The 22,528-nt window shown below is 44.7% G+C and overlaps 1 protein-coding gene and 1 long non-coding RNA gene across 9 annotated transcripts in view; one reads left to right on the plus strand and one right to left on the minus strand.

Moving 5' to 3' along the window:
• Positions 1-22,528, plus strand: part of LOC120437376 — a 158,798-nt gene that overhangs the window by 135,154 nt on the left and 1,116 nt on the right. The gene's annotated exons all lie outside the window — the stretch shown is intronic.
• Positions 1-22,528, minus strand: part of neo1a (neogenin 1a) — a 151,694-nt gene that overhangs the window by 107,332 nt on the left and 21,834 nt on the right. The gene's annotated exons all lie outside the window — the stretch shown is intronic.

Consider the following 22,528-nt stretch of genomic DNA (forward strand, 5'->3'; position numbering starts at 1 on the left):
TCGGAGAAGTGGGGACTCGGGAGGGAATGCTATCTGAAGACAGTGCTGTAATAACGTTGGAGTTAAGTGCGGTTACAGGGGTTAAGTGTTTGCACCAGGGGCATAGTTAGATTACAAAATGAAGATGCTGCGTGAGGCATGAAGGTCTCCTAGATATTATTACTGTCGTGTACAAGATAGCAAAGCTGCCTTTTAAATGATGAAAGCACCTTTTTTTTCCCCTTTTGGGAGAGTAGCAAATTTTTTTTTCACCTTACACTTCTGGCCTGCAATCATAGACCATTTTCACACATGAACTCCAGACAACAGCCTGAGATATTGTTCGAAGTTGCCCTTCAAGACGTGTAGCAGACATCAGGAGATTTTCTGTCAGATGTGCTGGGCTTTACTCAAACCGATGAAGCTGGTCTAACGTCCTGCCTGACCGATTCAGACATCTGCCTTCTCACATGCAGTTCATGTGTCAAATACAGATATACTTAGGATAACTCTCCAGTCACTGCAGATATCATCCTATAGCCAAGCTGAACCATTACACACACATTACTGATCTGACCCTTATTTACTGGGATTAACATGCTGCCTTTCAGGGGGCATAGAATAAAGGGACAGGATGCACTTTACTCAAATTTACTGACTAAATCTATCATCAGCAGCTATGAGTCTTTTTCACAATCACACCAAGTTTCATTGATAATTGCCGGTGCAGACCAGTGTAACTCACTCTTCTGCAAAAATGAGAAAAAAAAAAAAAAAGGCATGTGAAAGATGCCAAGAACACAAAAAACTTTACAGAGACAGACCTTCAAGGATCTCTCCGCTTACAACCTACGCTGGGTATTTTGCAGTGGAATTTCTACTTCTCAAGTGACTAGTGTAAATGGGCCGGAACTTATTATAGTGCTTTACACCCATTCATACAGCGATTTATTCTGTGCTGCTTTCTATTACACATGCACTCACAATCCAGTGGACTGGGGTTCAATATTTTGCCCAAAGACACTGGGAACTGGGGCCTGAACCACCAACCACACAGTAACTGCTGAGCCAGACAATGCCAAGGATTGAGATGAAAGATAACTAGAAATGTCCAGGATGTCCTGGATCTACCGCAGGGTCTACTCCTGGTAGAATATCTCCCCTAGGAAACATCCTGTTCAGAAGTCCAAACCACCATAATATGGTGGAGTAGTAGTGGCTCTACTCTAAGTCCCTCCCAAATAACCAAACTCCTCATCCAATGAATAAGGAAAAGTCCAGCCACCCCTCAGAGGAGACTCGCTTTCACCACTCGTATCCCTGATCTCATTCTTTGGGTCACTACCCAGAGCTTGATGCCGTGGTTGAAGGTAGGAATGAGGTTCCTAAATCAGCTTCACTCTCAGACTCGGTTCTCTTTTCACCACAGCAGACCTGTATAGAATCTGCATCACTGCAAACGCCGCTCCAACCCGTCAGTCACTCTCCCCTCACTCATGAACAAAGTCCACGCCCACTCCTGACATATAAAACTCCTCCACTTCAGGAGGTTTAATCCTCGCAAAATAGGTTTTCTGCTCATAGTTCTTGTCAATGTCCACAGCATAATAGATAATATTAGAATTCAATATATATTCTAATCACTGCACCAAGAGCAATAATTGCAGCGTGTTCAGAAAGAAACTTTCGAAAGTGAATCGCTTTATTCCATGCTCTTTAGCAGACAGGCAAATCGGAGGAGACTGGTGCTTGGTAAGTGTGTAAAAGTCAGGCTTAGTAGGCGGAATGAAGCTATCTGTTGATCCTCTCATTCCTTTAGGGACCACCTGCTGATTCTTTCAGTCGGCGGGACTGGCTTTTCATGCATTCATTTCCATACAACTTGCCCACTTCTGTTCAACCATTACACTTTATTGTTTGCACCTTTGTTCCACTGTAACCAGCTTTCCTCTCCTTTATGCTGCGCCGCCGAGTGTGAAGCCCGTGCCAGTCTCCAAGGATGTAAAGTACAACAAAAGCAGTTGGAGGATGTGGCACCAGTGGCACGAATGGGAGGTGAAGTATAGCATGAATATCATAAACAAGGCATCGCATCACCACACATGCTGACCAAAAAAAAAAAAAAACTGCATTCCTGGTCACGGAGACTGAGTTTCTCAATAACACATGCATGTGACCTGCATTGCTGCCCATTCCATGCCACAGCTCTGAAGGGCCCTTCTTTCTTTCTCCTGCCCACCGGAGGCTGATCGCTCATTACCGAGTGAGCTTATCTCTGCTCTCAGTCCTGTCGGCTCAGACAGCGGGAGCTTCCAGGCTTGATGTGGATGCTAATGTGGATCATATTGCAGGTGAGGAAGAGGCAAACTGATGTGACAACAAGACAGAGTAATGGGTCTTTTTGTTGGGCAGTCAAGACTTCAAGGGAGGGGAAAAAATAAAATAAAACGGGAGGACACCGCAAGGTGAATGTCACTCATGGCGCATTTGTGCGAACATCTCAGACAGAAAAGGGGGGGTGGGCGCACTCATTTGTTTACAAAAAGAATTATGGCTACATGGCCTCGATCAGTCTGGTTTAGATAAGAGCTGAATGAGAAAGATGCTCGTGTCCCAGGGTTGATCTAACAAAAGCTGACTGTGTATCTTAGTAAAGGCCAAACAGATTTACTAGCAGTTTTTGTTTTCCTGTGCAAAAATATCCAAGGGCATGGTGTTTTGCCACAGTTAAACCAAAAGGAACCCGGCTTCACCAAACCAGACGTAACAGATGTCGATGCGTGTTTGAATACTTCTGATTGAAAACAACAAAAAGATGGAACTCGTTTCCGTAGTGATGGCTCGTTTGTCTGCGCCAATTACGCCATCTAATTCCCAAATCAACTCGGGCACCGCTCGAGCCGTAAAAGAGTCCTATCTGTGCAGCTGCTGGTGCATCTCCGTCATCAGGTTAGATAAATGAATCCCATTTCCTGCACACTGACGGACTGCATCTCGCCTCTATTGTGCGACGTGATAACATGCGTGCGTGATTGTACTGCCTACAAAGCAACACATTTAACCCATCAAAGAGAGAACCCTCCCCCCGCCCTCCCACCTTTCTTTCTGCATCTATCAGGTAGCTCTCACAATAAAAACACAGGAAGCGGAGACCGCGAGCACTTGACACAGGCTTGTCCTGTAGCAGATCTGATCAGAGTACAGCTGAAATTCCCTCTTATCTGTCAGTAACGGTGTGTAAACAGTCAGCCACCGAGCATAACCAGCTTGTGCCCAACTGTTTACACTATATCATAAGCAGACGTAATCTCTCCCTGAGCAATCTGGGTTTGAGTTACCGCCCACCTCCACCACCAGTCCTCATTAAAGAAGCAAAAAATGAAAAATAAAAAACAAAGGCATTCCCAATAAGGCTTGGGCGAAGTTTCGTCACTATTGGCTCAAATGTGGCGGTCAAATCTGCCTGCACATTAAGCTCTCTTGTCAATCTTACCAGGGAGGCTGGTATCAAAGGACCATCAATAAAATATGAGAGGATTATGTATTTAATATGCTACATATAGCTTACGTGGTATTGCAGCCATAAATAATTCACTGTCTAGATAGTGTCCTGTATATCGCTGAAGCAACACTTTTCCTCATGTTGAGGCTCAGTTGGCGGCCTTCTGTCAAACGCGTCCTGCACACAACATGAATTGTGAAATTCTTATTGAGAACGGACTTTAAAGTTATGATGAATTGAGTGCATCGAGCTTTAAAGATATTGACCCACTCTGTGCTCACAAACTGCATCGTGCTGCATTGCTACCCAAACAACAGCGTTTCTCAATGATTTCATCCTCGCATAACGAGATACTACGCTCCTGCGAGCGCTGGGGTCTGCCTTCATATCCATGTCTCGGTTAAGCAAAGCTGCTGAGTAAATAAGTGGCTGAGTGGCAGTAGCTGATGAGCAGTAATGATTTGTGTGCAGTGCAGTGTTTCCCCCCGAGGGCTTCATGCACACCACCCCCAGCAAACCCACCCAAACACCACACTGAAGAGGGAGCTGCAACCGGGGGGGGGGGCAATCTCTGGCCCTGAACCCATCTAATCCTCAACACAAGACTTGGGCCCCTATAAGAGTGTGTGTGGGTGTGTGAGAGCGTGTGTTTTTTCAAGAAGCGCACAGCAGCACCCCATGAATTTATAAATATACAAGTAGCTGCTGTAGCCGATCAGCTCTGCGTATGTGTGCACGAGTATATGGAAGGCAGGCTGACTGAGGTTCGGACAACACATCTGCTGGGTAAGAGTTGTTTAAGCCATGCAGATTGGCCATTAGTAACAAACAGGCCGAACGCAGTCACGTCCAGCGTAACCATTCCTCATCAAACAATTTACCTCGATCGTCAGCTGGGACAACGCACGAGACTCTAAGCCCTAAGAAAACAAAGACACTATTAGCTGGCACAAATAGTTTTCATATTTAATAGCTTCCCTCGACCAGAGTGCTTCTCGACACGTTCCCTTGTCTGCTCTATCATGCCTGGGTGTTTGCTTAAATTATTAATGCTGGCCTTACAGGCTGCAGGTTAGCAAAAAAGAAAAAAAAAAAAATAGGTAGGGCGGTAGTATGTAGTGCGCCAGGGCCACTTCAGACCTTGTTTACATGCTTGTGGGGATTGTGATTGAGTGTTCACCTGCTAATCGCCCACAGTGATGCCAGCTGTGCTGACACGGTGGCTGTGGATTTACTTGTGTACCCAGGGCATTTAATATACATGCGTGTCCTGTAATGTGGACACAATAGAGGCGTAAATCCACACGCGGAGGATCTGAAATTTAAGGCACAGGTTCTGTGATTAAAAACGAGCACCGCGGGAAAGCTGGAAGTGCACATGCCGAGAGTGGCTGTGGTGAAGCGATACGAGAAGCCGGTCTGCCCCTTGGTATTAGCTCACAACATAGAGCCTAATTATCTTCCTGCACATGTAACAGGCTCTGCTTTGTGCTGCTGGTTACTCGGACCAAAATGTAAAAAAAAAAAAAAAGCTGTCAAAGAGCTTTGTTAACATCTAGGTTCTGGTGGCGACACTCAGAAGAACCTTTACCTTTAGCTTCACCTGTTGTTCTGTTCTTGCCGAATTCCCATAAAAGGTGCCGCGCATATGAAAGCAAAAAGAGTAACTGACTTCACAAAATTACTGTGGAGAAATGAAAAGCTTAGAAATATCTGCGTTCCAGTGAAGGCAAAGGCACACAATTTTTACAAAGAAAAACAAGGTTATAGCTATGTGTCACCTTCTGTGTGAAGCCAAGAGCTCCGTGTTCATAAAGAAGTGAACACTGGGCCACTGGGGGAAAAAAAAAAAGAGGATTTTAATGACTTTATTTAACTCCTGACAGGACTCTGGGCCGACTCCAGCTCCACTTTTGATGGGTGGTACGGATACAGGGGGCACCTTTGTTCAAGCTCTTAGGCTCTGGCACTTTAGAGAACAGTGAAACTATGAGAGTAATTTAGCAGAGCAGCGTGTGTGTTGTGTGCAAGTGTTGTAAGCTGGGAAGGGTTGAGGCACGGGGACTACTTTTATCCATATCCATTTGATTTCCTGTCATGACCACAGACAGCACAAAGGGGTAATGGAAGACCCGTCCTGACGGGGGATTATGGTAATGGGCACCAAAGCAAAACGAAGCAAAGCTGTCGTCCCTGTTGCACTGAACGCACAACTTGTTACAAAAATATGCACAAATAATTAAAAACTCGCTAAAAACCCCCCTACAAATATTCACAAACACCTGAAGGCATGAAAAGCTTGTTTTCAGTTCCTCACTCTTTGACTGCCTTAGAACACATTTTCTGTCACATGAACCTGTTTGTACATGCCTCTGGGAGCGGGATAATAGGCTCTGACGCTCAATCTATTTTAGGGTCTAGCCAAAGCACTGGCAACTGTGCACCATCACAGCCTAATACTGTACATGAAAGGCCTGAATGAATGATGAATCCATCCATTAGCGTGAGGCTTCTGGAGTGTTACAAGAGCCCGGGTTCTGTTTTCTCCTTTCCTTTCTGCATTTGCGGGAAGAGAGCAGGAGCGGCTGTCATGCCGAAAGGCAGGGGTGATAATTGGTCTTGGCTCTTTTGATGTGAAGACAACGCCATAATCCGTCTTAATCATATTAAGGGGACCCTGCTTGGCCAGCAAGGGCCATCTAGCTATAGCCAAGATATAGGTAATGTCTTTTGCCGTCAATCTGAACACGCAGTAAAAAGCAACATGCCGTCCTTTCAAATAGGGGTGATTAAGAAAATTACCCTCTATTCTAGCTCTTGGTTACTTTTAATATCTAAATTACCCACAGGTGTCCCTATATTCATGCATGACATCATCTCAGCATCACCTTTCCAGCATTTGTCTTTGTACTCAAACACGAAAAGCCCATCAAAGGTGAAAGCCTTGATGAAAAGGCTTAAACGAGTTCTTAGAGCATACAGCTCGTCATGTCAGCAGGGGGACAAAGGACAGAGACGAGAGAATGAGACAGCCTGGGACCATGTGTCCACACCCTGGGGGCTCAGCCAATGATCTCACTGGCCTGGGAGGCCAATATGGCATTTCCTGCCGGCACCCTGGTGCTAGGCACTGGGCACACCATAGGACGTGTTATGGGCATATGGCAGCAGCACTCTCTCTTTAGCATGCTAAGGATTTTCCTATTGATTTTCACAGCGGCATTTTTCTTTTCAAATTAGTGGTTCATCCCATTTTCCAAGACCAAATTACCACTTGCAATTATGTTTCATCAGCTCACAAGAGAGCCAAACATCTAAAAGAATTGATTCAAGTACTTAGCAGACATGTCACGTGAATACATTTGAACACCTGGTAGGGATTTAGACATTGCAAACAATGCTTTGTCAGCCATTTAGAGACGGAGCTATTTAGAAACATAACCAAATACCTGTGAAGAAAAGAAAATGCTGAAAAAACAGGATGCATAAACTGTTGCGTGCATGTCTATGAGGAATGCTACTGTAGAGGTCTCAGGTCCAGCAGTATTAATCCCTCAGCGCGCCAGCATGCCCCCCCCAACAGCAAAGGATGTAAATTATAACTACACACCGACATAAACTACCACACAATGCACTCTTACAGTGAAGAGTTATTGCTCCAAACCACATAAACATGCTGTCCAAGACCATCAAGCAACAGACTCTGCTTTTCCTCAATGTTCTTTACTGTGAGACACATAACAGCCTTCCTAAAAGTACAGACTTCTTGCCCTGACATCTTTCTCCAAGCTGCACTATACACCAATAAACATTTATATTGTCAGCTGAATCACTGTCAGAGTCTGGTGTAATAGACCCAAAAGAGCTTGCTCTCTCCGTCTCTATCCCTCTCTCAAATCCCATGTAGGCTAATATGTTACTATGTGTTATTACTGTTCAAGGGGTTGGTGTAGAAACAAGAATCTAGCTTTACACTCCAATCAGCATCAGAACAGAGCTGCTAAAAATATCCCTGCTGTTTTATCTGAAACGACCAAGATTTAATATTACTAGGAGACAGGAGTATTTATCTGCAACAACTACAGAGCAGATTTAATTATTTATGACATTATTATTTAGCTGGTTGCCCATAAACACATTGTAAGCTTTATTTTATGGCTCTAATTTAGTTAAAAACATGCCTGGGGATTTGCCCCATTGCTATGCAATAAAACTGACAAGTACAAAATATTGGGAGCGTACCAGCTATGGTCAGCTTCTGTCAGATGTCAGATGTCACATTTACATGCGTTGTAAATGTAACACTGCAAAAAAGATTCTTGTTCACCAATCATAGTCACCCTCTTGTCTGAGAGATCAGACTTGTCTCAGTCTGGTCTCAGTTACTTCTGGCTCATTAAGTTTCATTCAGTGACAAAAAAGTAAATAAATACATTTTTAAAAACTGTCAGTGCACTTCTGATTACTAAACTTCTTTCTGGAACAGCCAGTATTCAGTCAGGCTGAGTTCTGTCCGGGTTGTTTTGTTGCTAATGTTATCAGATTATTTCCAATGTGATATTCCAGATTTGGAACAATGCTAATTATGAGATTTAAATTAATTTGCAGGCAGCAATTTATTTTCAAAAGAATCAGCTTTTAATGCGCGTGGGCATTGTCAGCCTCTAAAGTGGCGACTGTGTCATGATCCCCGACATAATCGTCCAATCACACAGGCCTCGTGTGCAAGTGTGTGTGTGTGTGTGTGTGTGTGTGTGTGTGTGTGTGTGTGTGTGTGTGTGTGTGTGTGTGTGTGTTCAATGTAGCTCAGGAGAGGAGGAGGAGGATGGGGAGGGAAGTGGTGCTCTGGCATTGTTGTAGGAATCAAATAGCGTTGCCATGGCAACCCTCTGGCAGTGGCAGCCTCTTTGCAGTAACCAGAGAGTAAAGACCCCTAGGGAACCCCTCACCGCCCTCCCCTCCTTCCCCTCAACCTTCTAGCCTCAGGCACGTTTGTGGAGGGGTTGCAGGGATCCGATTTGGGGTGTCTGGCACGGATGAAGGGGGTGTCCTTTGAGCACACATGCACAAGCGACCAACAGTCCCTCTGCCCACTTGTATGTTCTCGTCATCTCAAAACCCACTTTTGATTTTCATCTCCGAGTTTGCTTTCAAACGTCAGCGTCCAACACAATGAGCCAAAATCAGAGCTGGAGCCTGTTGATAGACATTTGGAGAGCTACAGAACAGAAAGGGAGGAGGAGCCACACTTGGTTTGAAAGAAAAAAAAAAAAAAAAAAAACCCTTGCCGTGTGTGTATGTGTGTGTGTGTGTGTGTGTGTGTGTGTACATTGACTCACACACACTAACACACTCTCCCCACCAACCCCCTCCCCTTCCTAACACAGGTGGGTATTGTCTGCAGCATGGGGCGCTCCTGGCAGCTGGCCAGATCAGCTCAGGCGCTGGGCTAGTCCTGCTTCAGTCGACTGGCTCTGCAGGTCCACCATGGCAAACTAAATGCTCACTCCATAAGCAGCTTTTAACCATTTCATATCCATCAGTGCTTCACAGGCAAACATCTTAAAGCTCAAACTGAAAATACCTGCACCCAGGTCAGAGTTAGAAAAGGAAAAACAAGTCCATGTTGGAAAACTTATTTCTTAAAGCAATGACAAACCTAAATCTAAATAAATTCTCCAACTGGTTTTCTTTGTCCCCTCCTCTGCCCAAAACTGTGCTCCCAACGGTTTCCTGGGCAGCCCTTCATGCTTCCAAAGGAGTCCTACTGACTGTAGAAAGAACTCTGTGAAAAGTATATTCGGTGCCCTTTGTTCCTTTGTGGCAATGTCAGTCAGTAAAAAAAACGCCAACAGGGGTGCAGGGGTGTTAATAAAAAAAGGTCACTAATTAACCCATTACCATGTGCCAGCTACGCTACCATTTCAAATATACAACACATGACGCTTTTAAAATAAAAGAAAAAGAAAGAAAACAAACGACTGATTGAACCATTTGGATAAATAGCGGAGCACAATTTTTGCAAACAGCATGCGGGGTAAGAATAAGAGAGGATTGTATAAGATAACATTAGCATAGCGGAGGCACAGTAAATGATGCAGACCTTCATGTGATCGTATAGGTTCACCGAGGACATGGCTACTTTGGTTTCCACAGCAACTATGGCTTGCACCAAGACAGCCCACCACAAGGCACATAAGGATTACTTTGAGCTGTGAATCATGCAAAGCTACTCTAACAGCTGGAAAAGAGCCCTATGAATGCTTTTTAAGATTAAAGATTTGAACTAAAAGTTCAATTAAATGTGACCAAATCTGCAAACAGTTTCTAGCAAAACTCAAAAAGACAATTTCATTTAATACTTTTGTTAAACTTTTACTACATACATACTGTATTTATACTTTACGCAGAATATAATTTTTAAAAGTGCAAATGGGGAATTTGAAAGTGTGCACAAATGCTTCTCACATCAATCACGGCAAATAAACAAACTAAAAAAAAATTCTGATAAATATAAATGGGCGTCTAAGGAATTAATCATTGATTTAGTCTTGAACCCAAAGACCTGCGAGCTGTAGCTCAGCAGCCTCTGGGTTTTTATACAGAATTTTATTGACTAGCTGTCAAATTTAAACATAAAAGGCACTTGGACTATATTTTCAAAGTAATCAACAAGGTCAGCGTTGGTCCGTAATGTGTAATGGTATGCGGCCAACACAGTAGGTCATAAAATTGCAATGTAAGGATGTGCAATGTTTAAGGCTGCCGTTGGTAATGTGGTCAAATAGTAAAATCGTCTTTTGGTAAACAACATGTCACCAACAAGTAATAACTCATCAGCTCATTGTGATATATTATGCACTGACAATGGTCCCTGGAGGTAAAGTTTCAAGTTGTAAGAGTTACAGCGGGAGAGAAAGATTTCAATAAGATGATGGAAAAGCTTTTTCTTCCCTTAAGTCTTCAAAAAAAGAAAAAAAGCTAGAAAGAAAAAAAAACAAAAACTCTGTAGGGCATTTGGACATGGCTTTTTTTCTCAACTTTAATTACAGGCCTCTTGTCAGACAGATCTCCCTCCAAGAGCTATAAATTGGAGGGAGGTGGTTGGAATAGAGACTGAGCAACTCTTTTCCCAGTCTTCGAGTCTCTTTCACTTTTCACCTCACAAACATGCAACAAGCCAAAGCATGCAGACATACACGGTGGCTTGAAACACGGTGATTCGTGAATGCAAAGAACACACAGAACGTAACGGGATATGGCAGAATGCGAACATGAGAGCTGCACTGGCTACAAAACCAGTATGCATCATCCACTGCTTATTTCATGCCTTCGCCCACCCACGCGACTACATGTACCCATCATCATCATTAATTAAAGCGCAAAATCTTGTAGTAGCAAAAACACAACATCCAACTGAGAGTCTGTGTGTACACAAGTCCAAGTAAAACAAACACTATATCTATTTATCGCTATATATAGATATAACTTTATATGAACAGAAAACAGAAATATACTGTCAATCTCATTTAGATTAACTCTGTGGAACCAAAAGACATCTTGACATTCACTCTGGCTCAAATCAAGACAAATGTCCAGACCCCTGTGTAACATTTCCCTCATGTGTCCCTGTGTGCTCTGCCCTTCATCAAATAAGGCTGCAAAATGAATAACAAATAGCCATATGGTGTAGGTTTATGTTTCGACAATTGATGGTTGCGCAATAAAGTGACACTGAAGATTTCCCATCTCCTTGGACACCCCGGTGTGGTTTAACAATTTCCTCTATTGCACGTGTCCCGTGACATCCTCTGCGCATAAATCGGGCTGATATTAAGGTCAATATGGAAAGGCGGTTTTAATAGGAAAGGAGAACATGAATTTCATGAGGCTTGTGTGAGAAGGGGACTGAGTACAGAATGATAAACTGACCCAACTTTATAGAACTCCTTTGGAGTTAGTACCTGAAACACATTTGCTTAATTTCCTAATTGGTGTGCAATACTAAGAAAATAATGTGCACCGAAATCATCAATCAAATAGCAAAAGAAATCCAGTATTATCATTTTCATATTATTAAGCGTTTCTTCTAAGGGTGTAAGTGTAAACTGTTAGTGAGCAAAGTATGAAAAAAAAAAAATCAGCAGCCTTTTTAATCAGATCCTCTGATACTGTAGTCAAGACATCAGACAAGCTGTTCACTGGTTTGGATGCAAAATTATGGCGCATATCTGCCGAGCTGGTGGGGGGTATTTTGGAGTCCTTTACAAGATTATGGTAGAAACAGCATGCCACAGTCCATCCCTTGAATGCACCGTCTGCCACTGCAGTTGGTCCCAAAGCACCAAGATGCCAGTTTCTACGCATGCAGGATGATGGGTGACACTGAAAGAAGGGAGGCCCTGTCACACCATTTACAGCTACTGTCTGGGAGATTAGTTAACTTTTGAATCCACACAACTGACACTGTCACATTGTATAAACTGGGGGGGAAAAAAACCCAGAGAAAGACAACAACAACAAAGAGGGCTTTCTACATGTCAGCGCTTAGGCCTTTGTCACAGTGACTGCTGAACCAGAAGACTACACATATTAGAGCTGCCACGATTAGTCGACTAGTCACGATTACGTCGACTATCAAAATCGTCGACGACTGATTTAATAGTCGACGCGTCGTTTGAAGCTTTGTAAGATCACAAAAGACGCAGGAATAAGTAGTAGGATTTAAAAGTGTAATAACGGACTGAAACAGAAGATGGCAGCAGTGCATGTAAAGGATGCCAGCTGCCATTAAACCCCGAAGAAGAAGAAGCTGTGTCCCAGAATTCATAGTGCGGCCCAGCGCAGTTGTCAACAATGGCGGCAGCTAGTTAGTTTTAATATTACTCTTATTATTCTTTCTGGGTCACAAAATAAACGTTTAACATATTTTCAAGCTGTACGTTTTACGTCCAATCGATGCATGATCTGATTAGTCGACTAATCGCAAAAATAATCGGTGACTAGTCGACTATCAAAATAATCGTTTGTGGCAGCCCTAACACATATGAAGGAAGAAGTGGAGGAGTTATTAAAACAAATGTATGAAATGATAAAAGGAACTTGACTGGTTTGGTTTGAAACCTATCCACTGTGATGAAGTCATGTTGGTTTTCACTCCCTTAGGAGGGATGGAAATCAGCCCTGGCTTAGACTGTTATCCGTGTTTGCATGAATATGCTACACATGCAAATGCAAGGTCTACACATTCAAAACTGCATTTGTGAGAATCAGTACTCAAACAAACACTTTACATCCGCAACTGGCATTTTGATATTCTGTGGGTTTCCCCCGACTCGCAGCCCTTTTCGCTCTTGTCATCCATCACTCATGTCTTAATATGAGGAAACTGGCACAGAAACAACTCATTATCCTATCTGAAGCAGCCTGTTAGCTTTCAGTTACTGTCTTAAAAGCAAAAAAGCTGACAAGGCAAGTGCACTACCACCAAAGAAAGCAGGACCCCAGCTATCCCCAGTCCAATACCGGGAGGTGTCGGAAGTACCGAGTGATACCATGCCTCCCCATTTTTCCAGCAGCAGGCCGGTGTGATATCCCATTTTAGCATGACACCTTTGACACCTCATGTGACTCCCTGCCGTGAAATCAGTTTGTGCGCTGGGTTTACTGGCTAAGAATACCCCACCGCCAAAACACATGTGTTGCAGCCCCTCCCTCCCTGCCCTCTCCTGAGGTCCCCAATTCCCCATGCATGATGATTTGCATCTCATTACCAAGGGTAAAACAAACAGTGTGTATGGTGCGCACGCCTAATTTCTGTGTCCAAAAGTGTTACGTCTGAGACAAATTGCATATAGCAATGTGTGTACAGGCGTCACTACCTGTGTCAATGAGGGCCGAGACACCTGCTGCGCCATTGATTACAATGGCCAACTGCAGCTCAGCATGGCGTAATCATGGTGGTCGCTGCTTGCTTTTAGGCAAAAGCCCTCCTTCATTTTGAAATCTGCCTTTTATCTGAGTGTTCTTTGTCTCTGCACAGCTGGAACGCCCTCTTTGAAAACTGTACGTCCAATTGAGAGAGAGCCCTACGCATACAAACGCAGACACGCAGACAATCAGACACAATAAACGGCGTGTGCTGAATTCAAAACACGGGCAGATACAGACGCGCATCACGGAGCAATGAGAGCTGGATATAAAAGGGGGCTCGAAAACTCGGAACATATGTTCAATGGTTTAACATCACTGACAGCACTCCCAACAAGGTCATCTTATGAAACACTCACAGTGACATACACCGCTTGCTATTCTCCCTCCTCACCCAGAGTTTAATCAAGAAAATGGTGCTGGACACTGTCCAGAGGCTCAGTGGACAAGGACGCCAGTGAATCTGTGTAGAACTCGGCTGTCTGTGCAAAAATACCCCATGAATTATTCTGTTTTGCCAAAGTGAGTTTTACCAAAGCATGGCAGGCACCGGGCCTTGTGTATTCCACAAGGGAGCCATCCTGGCATCGGCATGCTGCATGCCGGTTACACGCCAGACAATGAGAAAAGGCAGAATGGCGTGTGGGGGAGATAATCCGCCCTACACACAAATAACGCCGGCCCTCTGGCTTCCGGGGCCTTCCTTTTGTTGACAGGGGCCATAGTGTCGCTCAATATTCGACCTGACAAGCACGGCAAATCACCGCGACGAAGCTGGGTGTTGAGAGGAAGTGGGTTTGTTTGCTTATTGAACTTGAGCAAGCAAGGTGGGAGGGAAGGTGCGAACGGGAGCAAGAAGAAGGAAAGCATGGGAAGGGGGGGAATTTAAAAAAAAGAAAAGAAAGAACGGGGCAGTAGCCGAGGAGTATCGCATCCAAAGTGAATAAATGTAGTAACTGACAAACAAAGAACAAAGAGTATTTGGGAGAGTCCAGGGAGGGGTGCTTTGCAACTCAGAGGCTAGCTTGAGATCCAGACAATCGAGAGGGTAATAAAATCTCCACTGTGAGGTGTTGATGATCTGAAGAGGAGCTGTGAGGAGGCGGCAGCTCCTGGAGAGCCCTGCCAGTACCAAGGGAGATGCCTCAGACAGTGTTTGTACAAGCTGTCTGTGCATGAGTGGGCGTACATGTGCTTAAGAACAGGGACCATGGATTTCTTTGTCATTGCGCAGTCGGAAGCTCTACATTTCATTTCCTGTGAAATGAAAGCCACAATCTCTTCAAATACTCTTCTAGTCTCACCTGAAAGAAGGGGAACAAGGGTGTAGCTACAAAACGGAAGAGCCCGCTAGGTAATGCTGCCTGTAAATTTCTTTCGGGGGGGTGGGGTCTTTGTCTCCAGCCGTCACACAAGACTGTCAGTTCAAGTCCCAAGAGGGAGAAGGGGGTCTGCAATCCCCAGTGGGACCCTTCTACATTCTCAGGGAAGAGGCTAATCACTTTACAAGAGTGTCAAGACACCCAAAAGCCTCTGATGGAGCAGTAATGATTGCCATGATCACAGTAATAATACTTTTCTGCTTACAATAATTTCAAAGGTGTCATGACTTCAAGACCAGAATCAATAAGGGCAGAGTGACGCAACCACAGATGAGCTGGCTGGATTCTGCAGGCTGCTGCTGCTGCTGCTCTTAACTGTCTGACTGTTACGGCAGCCCCTTACACAGTCAATTAACCAGATTCATTAGCCAGCCACTCTGTCTCGTTCAGAATCAATTTAGCCCTCATCTCTCTGTGCCTGTTTCAAGCCAAATAAACCAGCATGTAAAAAAAGGAAAGAAAAAAAGCTGACACTAATCACACATAAATAAATTGCACAGATAGCCATTCAGTTTCCCATTTTCCAAGCTGCTATCAGTCGGCCTTCTCGGCCTCAAGTCTGCAGGCCAACTTTAGGGAAGAAGCTGTAGTTGTCACTGGCAGGTGACGGTAATTAATTCTGTCAGAAAAAGCCTGATGGTGAAACATAAGTTTTACATATAAGACAGCAGTTAAGTTAAGTTAGGTAGTTAAGGTAGGTGGGGAAAAAAAAAAAAAAAAAATCACAACACTCACAAGAACAAGCTTGCGCAGACCCTGAATGTCCCCAGTTATCTGTTTTTCTGTGATTTCAGAGAATTTTCCAAAGTATTTATAACAATATTACTGCTGTCACAGGCCGTTTAAACCAGGAGGCTGGTCACATGTTATTGCACTTAAATCACACACAGGGTTTACTGAGAAACCCAAAGGCAACACAATTCATTACTTCAAGGTAAAGGACAGTCTACCTCCTAATACCACCCTCCAGCCTCCACTCCATCCTCTGTGAGCACTTGGCAGCTAAGGCTGCGATGATGGAGCCTCTCCAGGCAGTAATGTGATGGTGGGAGACAATTCCAATTTGATGAGCATTTATCATCTCTCCGATACTCTCAGCTCCTTCTCATCGCATTCACCGCATTCACTGAATGGCACGGGACACGTAGCATGATTAAAACATAATGGCAGATAATAATTTCCTATGAATTAAAAGTAAACAAGTAAATTCGCTTGAACAGCATAGCGCAATCTGTAAACCTGCGAAGGTTACGGTATAATGTGCTAATGCGACAGCACCCAGATTTGTAGCGTCACATTACAGTAACTCTGATTGTGCACCGGTGCAATCTGTTTAGCCTATATTACCTCGTCAAGGCTTAGAACAATCCTGTTTGGAGATTAAGTCAATGCCTGTGGAATAGCATTAATCTGGTCAACGGGAGCAGGGTTACACACAGCCGAGGGACCGAGCGGGTCAGAGAGAAACAACACTTGATGAAAATACAAGGGACAAACACATGCTGTTTCTCAGAACTTCATTACACACTTGCCCTCGCTGGGCCGAAGCAGACTTTAGGTTATGCTGCAATCTGGATGAGAAAAAAAACTGCACGGCAGGCAGAACTTTGACACTACATATGGTCAGTCTTTGTGCACAACAGGACGCACAACTGGCCTACATGCAAGCCAGTTCTGAGCAAGTCTACGGGGCCAAAGTACTCGGGGTTCTTGTTTCCCTTTGAATAGTAACAGGGTCACCTCGATAGCCCCACACCACCAGCATCCTATATTTAACCTACTGCGCGCCGGTGGCCAATAACATATTAATATAACTCTGTTGAAAGCCAATTTGCTTAGGTGTTAAAGTGATCCTCTGAGGGGCTGCTCACTCGGAGTGACATTAAGGTGCCATACTGACGCCCAGGCTGAGTCCAGGGCTGAGTTAAGTGAAAACAGTTACTACAGGAACTGCGTGTAAGAACCTTAGCGCATTTCTCTCAGGCTGCCCAGTAAAACCATCTACCGTCCACCGCTCATAACTCAAAATCGATGCAATTGCCTGCTTGTGCTTAAATATCAAAAGCTAAGCTGAAAGGCTTCCTTAAAGAGCATATTTAACTATGTAAGAGGCTCTTCGGCTCGGGATTGACAGTGATTTTGGCCCCACTGGTGCTAAAATGTGTTCTTGGATAAGGGATAAGAGCGGGCTGATTTGTAGATGCAAAGCACTAAGATTAAAAGTTTCCCCGAGCATTTTTAGATGCAAGTATTTTAACAAACTTGCTTAGCTTAGGGACGAAAGGGGGGACAGCTCCAGCAGTCTATTAAAGCTGAAGATGTATGGTTTCTTTGAATAAACCCTTGAGGTTAACAAAAAGCACATTTGCCATGTAAATTAACTACAGAGAAAACACACTTGTGTTTTAAACAGTTGTTGTATTATGGTCCGGGGGCCTGCCACGACTACTACAGATGATACAGCGGCATAGGGCAGGCACAGCAGCAGCACACGGGGCATTATTTCTCCACTTTGCCAAGACAGTCTTCACATAATGAATGTTTAACAATAGTATTGCCTCCCATTACCATAGCCGTAAACATCCAACCTACATCCTTCTAGCAATGGCAACATCCCGCCCATTATGCTCTCCGATGACAGAGACAATAGTGTAAGGCAGGGGAGCAAAGGATCGAGCATCCTGTTTTCTGGCAGCCCATTTCAAGGGACTGTTTGGAGCTTGATGATGAATAAATCATTTCAATATGGAAGAGCTTTGGTGGAAGGGGCAATTAGACGCTGCAGCTTGAGGCTAATCAAATCCCAGCCTCTCTCTCCTTCCTTGGCATCCATTAGAACGGGCGGGGGGTTGGAGGGTGAGGAGGAGACAAACAATAGTGCCCTCTGCCCTCCTCCAGCCACCGTGCTCGTCACTTCTTCCTGTTGCCACGTTTATTAGGAGCTCGAGTGGGCCAGTAAAGTGTGTGTTTATGTGTTATTGGAGTAGCGTTCATTCAAGCTTCTGACAAACAAGAAAACACTGTTGTTAGCGCAAAGAGCTACACCAGAGAGTGGTGAGGAGCTTGAGCAAACAGGGGCTGCTGAAACACACTAATAAGACTCAGATTATGTACAGTAGTTACAAAAAAACAAAATCTATCTAGGTGGAAGTACCAGCAACCGAGCTTACCTGCAGTACAGTCGATAAAGACGCACAGCTCTCAAGACAGACACGCCTCGGAAATATTTGAAAAGACTTGAATTGAACCAAAGCCTTTTAAGTTCAAAGTGAATGGGCTGTGGACAAGAACGTACTAACCATTCCTCACGTGAAGCCGAGGGCAGGTAAGCAAGTGTGTGGCTAAAAAACTACAAGAACAAATAGTGGTATAGACACACACACACACACACAACTCTCAGTAGACCACATACAGATATAAGGATGCACACACATATAGCATTAATCACATACCCTGACAGAAGACAGACTTTCAGTGCCTCCATTCCTTCTCAGTCCTGTCACTCACACACCCTTACACCATCTCACATCTAGTCAAGTAAGGAAATAAAAGAACGAAAGAAAGGAGGGAAGATCCAGCTACCAAAATGAAAAGTGTCTGTCACCGTTCCCCGACTTGTACTACAAAACCGTCCAATGACGACTGGCGCGGCTTTCTCACTCTTGACTCAAAGCTTCCACAGAAAGCCCGCTGACTTCTGTTTCTTCTCCATTGCCTGCCACTCTCCATCACTAGACCCTTAGATACTGGGAGGCCTGACTCTCATGCCAGCTCAGTAAGCAAAGAGCAGGCTACTGGCATTAATAATCTCGGGCATCATCAATAAATCAGTGCGCTAGTACTAAAAGAGGGCAGGTGATAGTCCATGCACAATCCTCTAGATCAACCTAATTCAGCATGCTGTGAACCACAGAGGAAGAAAAAAAATCGGAGTGCTGGCCTGATGCTGGTTACAAAAAAATACCACATGTATAGGAAACATCGGCATTTGAATGAGGCGAGACATTTTGGTGTGCTTGACCAGCAGTCAGTGAGAGAAGATCAATGTGAAGGACTAATGGAGTCTGCACCCTATGCTAAATCATCTTTATATAGTTAGCTCTGTGTTAGTATGTAGCACACGTTGACCCGGTATGGCTGTGTGTACTATCACCACCAACACAAGCCCTTCCACCCTAATGTACACACGCTCATGCTGAATTCCTAAGCAGGGGGAGTCTGCCTGCGCTGCACCGAGGGAGTGAATTATTTATCGTAGGCCCTTTGCAGCGTGTCAGCGGCTCCACAGGATGAAATGATATTTATGGAGCCCCCTGGGCAAGGGTGGGGAGGACAGAGAGACACAGAATTAGGGGTCGGGGTAGAGGAAGGAGGGGTGAAGGTACTAAAAAACACACATGTATATATACAGCGTGTACTACATAGAAAGGTGAGTGACTGAAGAGAACGGAGGCAATGGGATGTTACGATAGAGTGGGATACGATATTAGCAGGATGGATTAGAGATTTGTGTCTTCCCAACTCTGTCAGATGGAGCAGAGTAGTGCATATTTAGGAGGTTTTTCACAGTTAAAGGAGCTGCTGACGTGATTCGACCTTTTGTTGCCGGGAACTCCGTTTTTAGAGCAAGCCTAAAGCGACATAGATCAGCTGTGTCCAAAATGAAGTTAACATCGACTGGTCAAACACTTGAGTACAGAATCAGCACCTGGTACAGCAGAAGCATGCCAACATGTCTTAATGTTAGCCAGTAAAAGGGAGGAAATTGAACTCAATATTGACTCATGAGAACGACATATGCACATCTATTGCTAGCTGTTCTGGGTTTTGCTTTTTTTTTTGCTGTTAAGCAGGCAACCCGTCGCTAAGCAATGTAGAAAATCAAGAAGTTGAAGTAGGATTACAGGAAAACAAAAGAGAATATAAAGATGTGACATTGCATTACCACTGGCTTCCTATTACATCACTTTAGAGTTTCTATTATCAGTGGGAAAACAGAAAACAAAAAAGGCTTGGAAGCTATACGGTTCCCAGGGATCCTCCTCAGGGGGTACTTACCCCCAGGTAGTCCCCACAACTGTTTGGTCTGAAGGCAGCTTTTATCTGCAATGCTTCCTTAAAAGTATTATTTAGTTTCGTTTTGTTTTTAGAAAAAAAATATATTCTTGTTGTAATACAAACATCAAAACACTAATTTCACTATAATTACACATTTCTAAAAGCCAACATCCTGGGTTGGATTCAATCACCAGGGGTCTCAGAAAAATATGGACACAGCTGAGCCAAATGCACCATCAGGGCACCCTGGCTTTGTACCATTTCCAGTGTGATGCAGGGATGATCTACTACGCAGTGTAAGCTCTGAACCAGACTCGAACCCGTAAGCTACGAGTACACAGCACCCAACGCACGCAGCTCACTGAAAACCACAGAGTGCTTTGCAAGCAAGTTTATCTGCAAGGACAGAAAAGAAATTTTTATACCAGATGGGTGGGAAAAAAAGCCAAACAGAAAGGCAGTTGAAGATAAATTAGTAACTCCGAAACAATAACAAAATCAGCAGTATTTGAAATTCAAACCCAGGAAGTTTGAATTCCCTCTGAAAGTGACTCTGTCCCTCTCTGCCCTGCAGCCAAGATCACTTTCTCCACGAGTCGGAAAGTCAAAACAAGAGCACTTGGGTTTCAAAATGGAGTCGAGTTACTCTGCACCACAGCCTGCTGTGGCAGAGATCATTGTGGTGAGATGGGGAGAGAGCTGCAGACACAGGCAAGGGTGAACGGCAGGAGAGAAATCGGTATCAGGCATGTGAGGGGCTGGGCTACAAGCGATTCCCTCAAAAGGAAATGAGCCGTTGAGTCTAGTAAACAGCTTCACCACTGGTCCCTGTGTAGCCCAGGGGCCACAGTAACACATCAGATTGTGAGCGGGTCAAAAAAAAAAAAAACAAAAAAAAAAAACAAAAGGAGAGATGTGGGTAGAATCCCAATTCTCCATTTCTTTCACCTCATCTCTGCGGTATGCACTCTCTTATCACTTAATAACCCTGTTGCTTTCCTTTTCTTATTCCTCACCTGTACTTCACCGCCGTTCCCTGTCTGCATCCCTATCCATCACACCTCTGCTCTCATACTTGGTGGCAGATGGGGCTGCGCAGAGCTGTACATGCTCAGTGACTCGCAAGGAACGGTGACAGGTCACATGACCGCACTGGGATTTGCTTCCATCATTAGGATGTAAATGGATGTCAGTTGGAAAAGACAGAACTGGCATCAGTGTGTAAGACAGAGAATAATACATGTGTGTTGGCAGCGTCTTCCACCAGTGAGGGTGAGACGTCATGGCTGTGTAATGGCAGTGGGAGTAATGGGATTCGGTTAATGGCAAAATTAATTGAGGGTCTGAAGCCAGTGGGTGCTGATAAGGCTTCTCTCTTTTTCCTCTGTATATACTTTATTTCCATTTCTGTGCCTTTGCGCGTGTGTGGTTTGGACTGCATTAGCCCAGCGACAGAGGATGGTTCGAGGTGATAATACTCTCCACCGCCTTTGATAGCAAAGAAGGCGGAGAAGAGACGAGTGAGGACGGGGAAGGTAAAGCAAAGGCAGAGCAAGCGAGATAAACAGGAATTGCAGGCAGAAGAGGAGGAGGGAGAGAGAGAGCGAGCGAGAGGGAGGGGAGAAAGAGAAGGATTAGGAGAGTGGGACGCAGTGTGTACATGCATGCCTGTGAGAGGCTGAGCACTGATAGCGCCCCTGGGATGAGTCGGTGGGTGACAGACATGCTAGAATTCGCTGCCATGGCACAGACGAGGATGCAGCATCCCTTAGAAGGAATGTCTAGAATAACAACAACCAAAGCTTGTGCCACTAACTGGACTTCCTATATGAGGCCATAAGGAACTGCAAGACAGTGAGGAATGAGTGAATTACACCAGGACACTGTCCACAGCTGCCCTTCCTACATGCAGTCAGTGCACACCTGGGAAAGGCGAGAATTGTTAGGCTTCACTCACAAAGGCCCAAAGACAAGTCGGCAACCCCATGGCAACCACCAGCTCCCAACAGATGGCAATTGGTTGCTGGTTGCTATGAGCGTTGCTACGTTCGTCGCAAAGACATATAAGGCGGCTGCCCCAAAAAACCTCCGTGTGTCTACTTTGGTCACCCGTCATTTGCATGGAACACACGGACATGTCTGCAAACATCAAGCATGTGTGAGAACACAGCTGGCATGTGAGCGGGCCAGCTCACAAGCCCCTCACTAAATGCACCACAAAGCTGTCGGAACTTTTATTTTTTTCTTCCCGTCCTTAACACTTGTAAGAGAAGGATAAACCTGTCGCCTTAAGTTGCTGAGTGCTTGTCTTGTAAGAATCAGTGTACTTCAGAAACACCAGGCAATTATGCACTGATGCAATCACACTCCTGCCTTCGACCTGCATATGAATCTGGCACAACGTCTTTTAATCCGCCCAGTGTGTCTGTGTGATAAAGGTGTAGTGTCAGCGTGGGTTATGTGCCCAGACTTTGTGAGCACACACATCACGCTTGTCAGGGAGAGCAGCATTGGCCCGTGAATGTGGCGCCGGTGTTTGCTTGCGTGCCACCAATTGTTCTGTTGTGTGCGCTGTGTGTTAAGCGTGCTCCCCCATGTTCTTGTCCACTTCCATCAGCATCGTCAAACATGGGCATCTGTGTGGCATTTGTTTTGCATTTCCAGTCGCCCACAGAAT

The sequence above is a fragment of the Oreochromis aureus genome, linkage group 1 (genome assembly GCF_013358895.1).
Source record: "Oreochromis aureus strain Israel breed Guangdong linkage group 1, ZZ_aureus, whole genome shotgun sequence".
Classification (NCBI taxonomy): domain Eukaryota; kingdom Metazoa; phylum Chordata; class Actinopteri; order Cichliformes; family Cichlidae; genus Oreochromis; species Oreochromis aureus.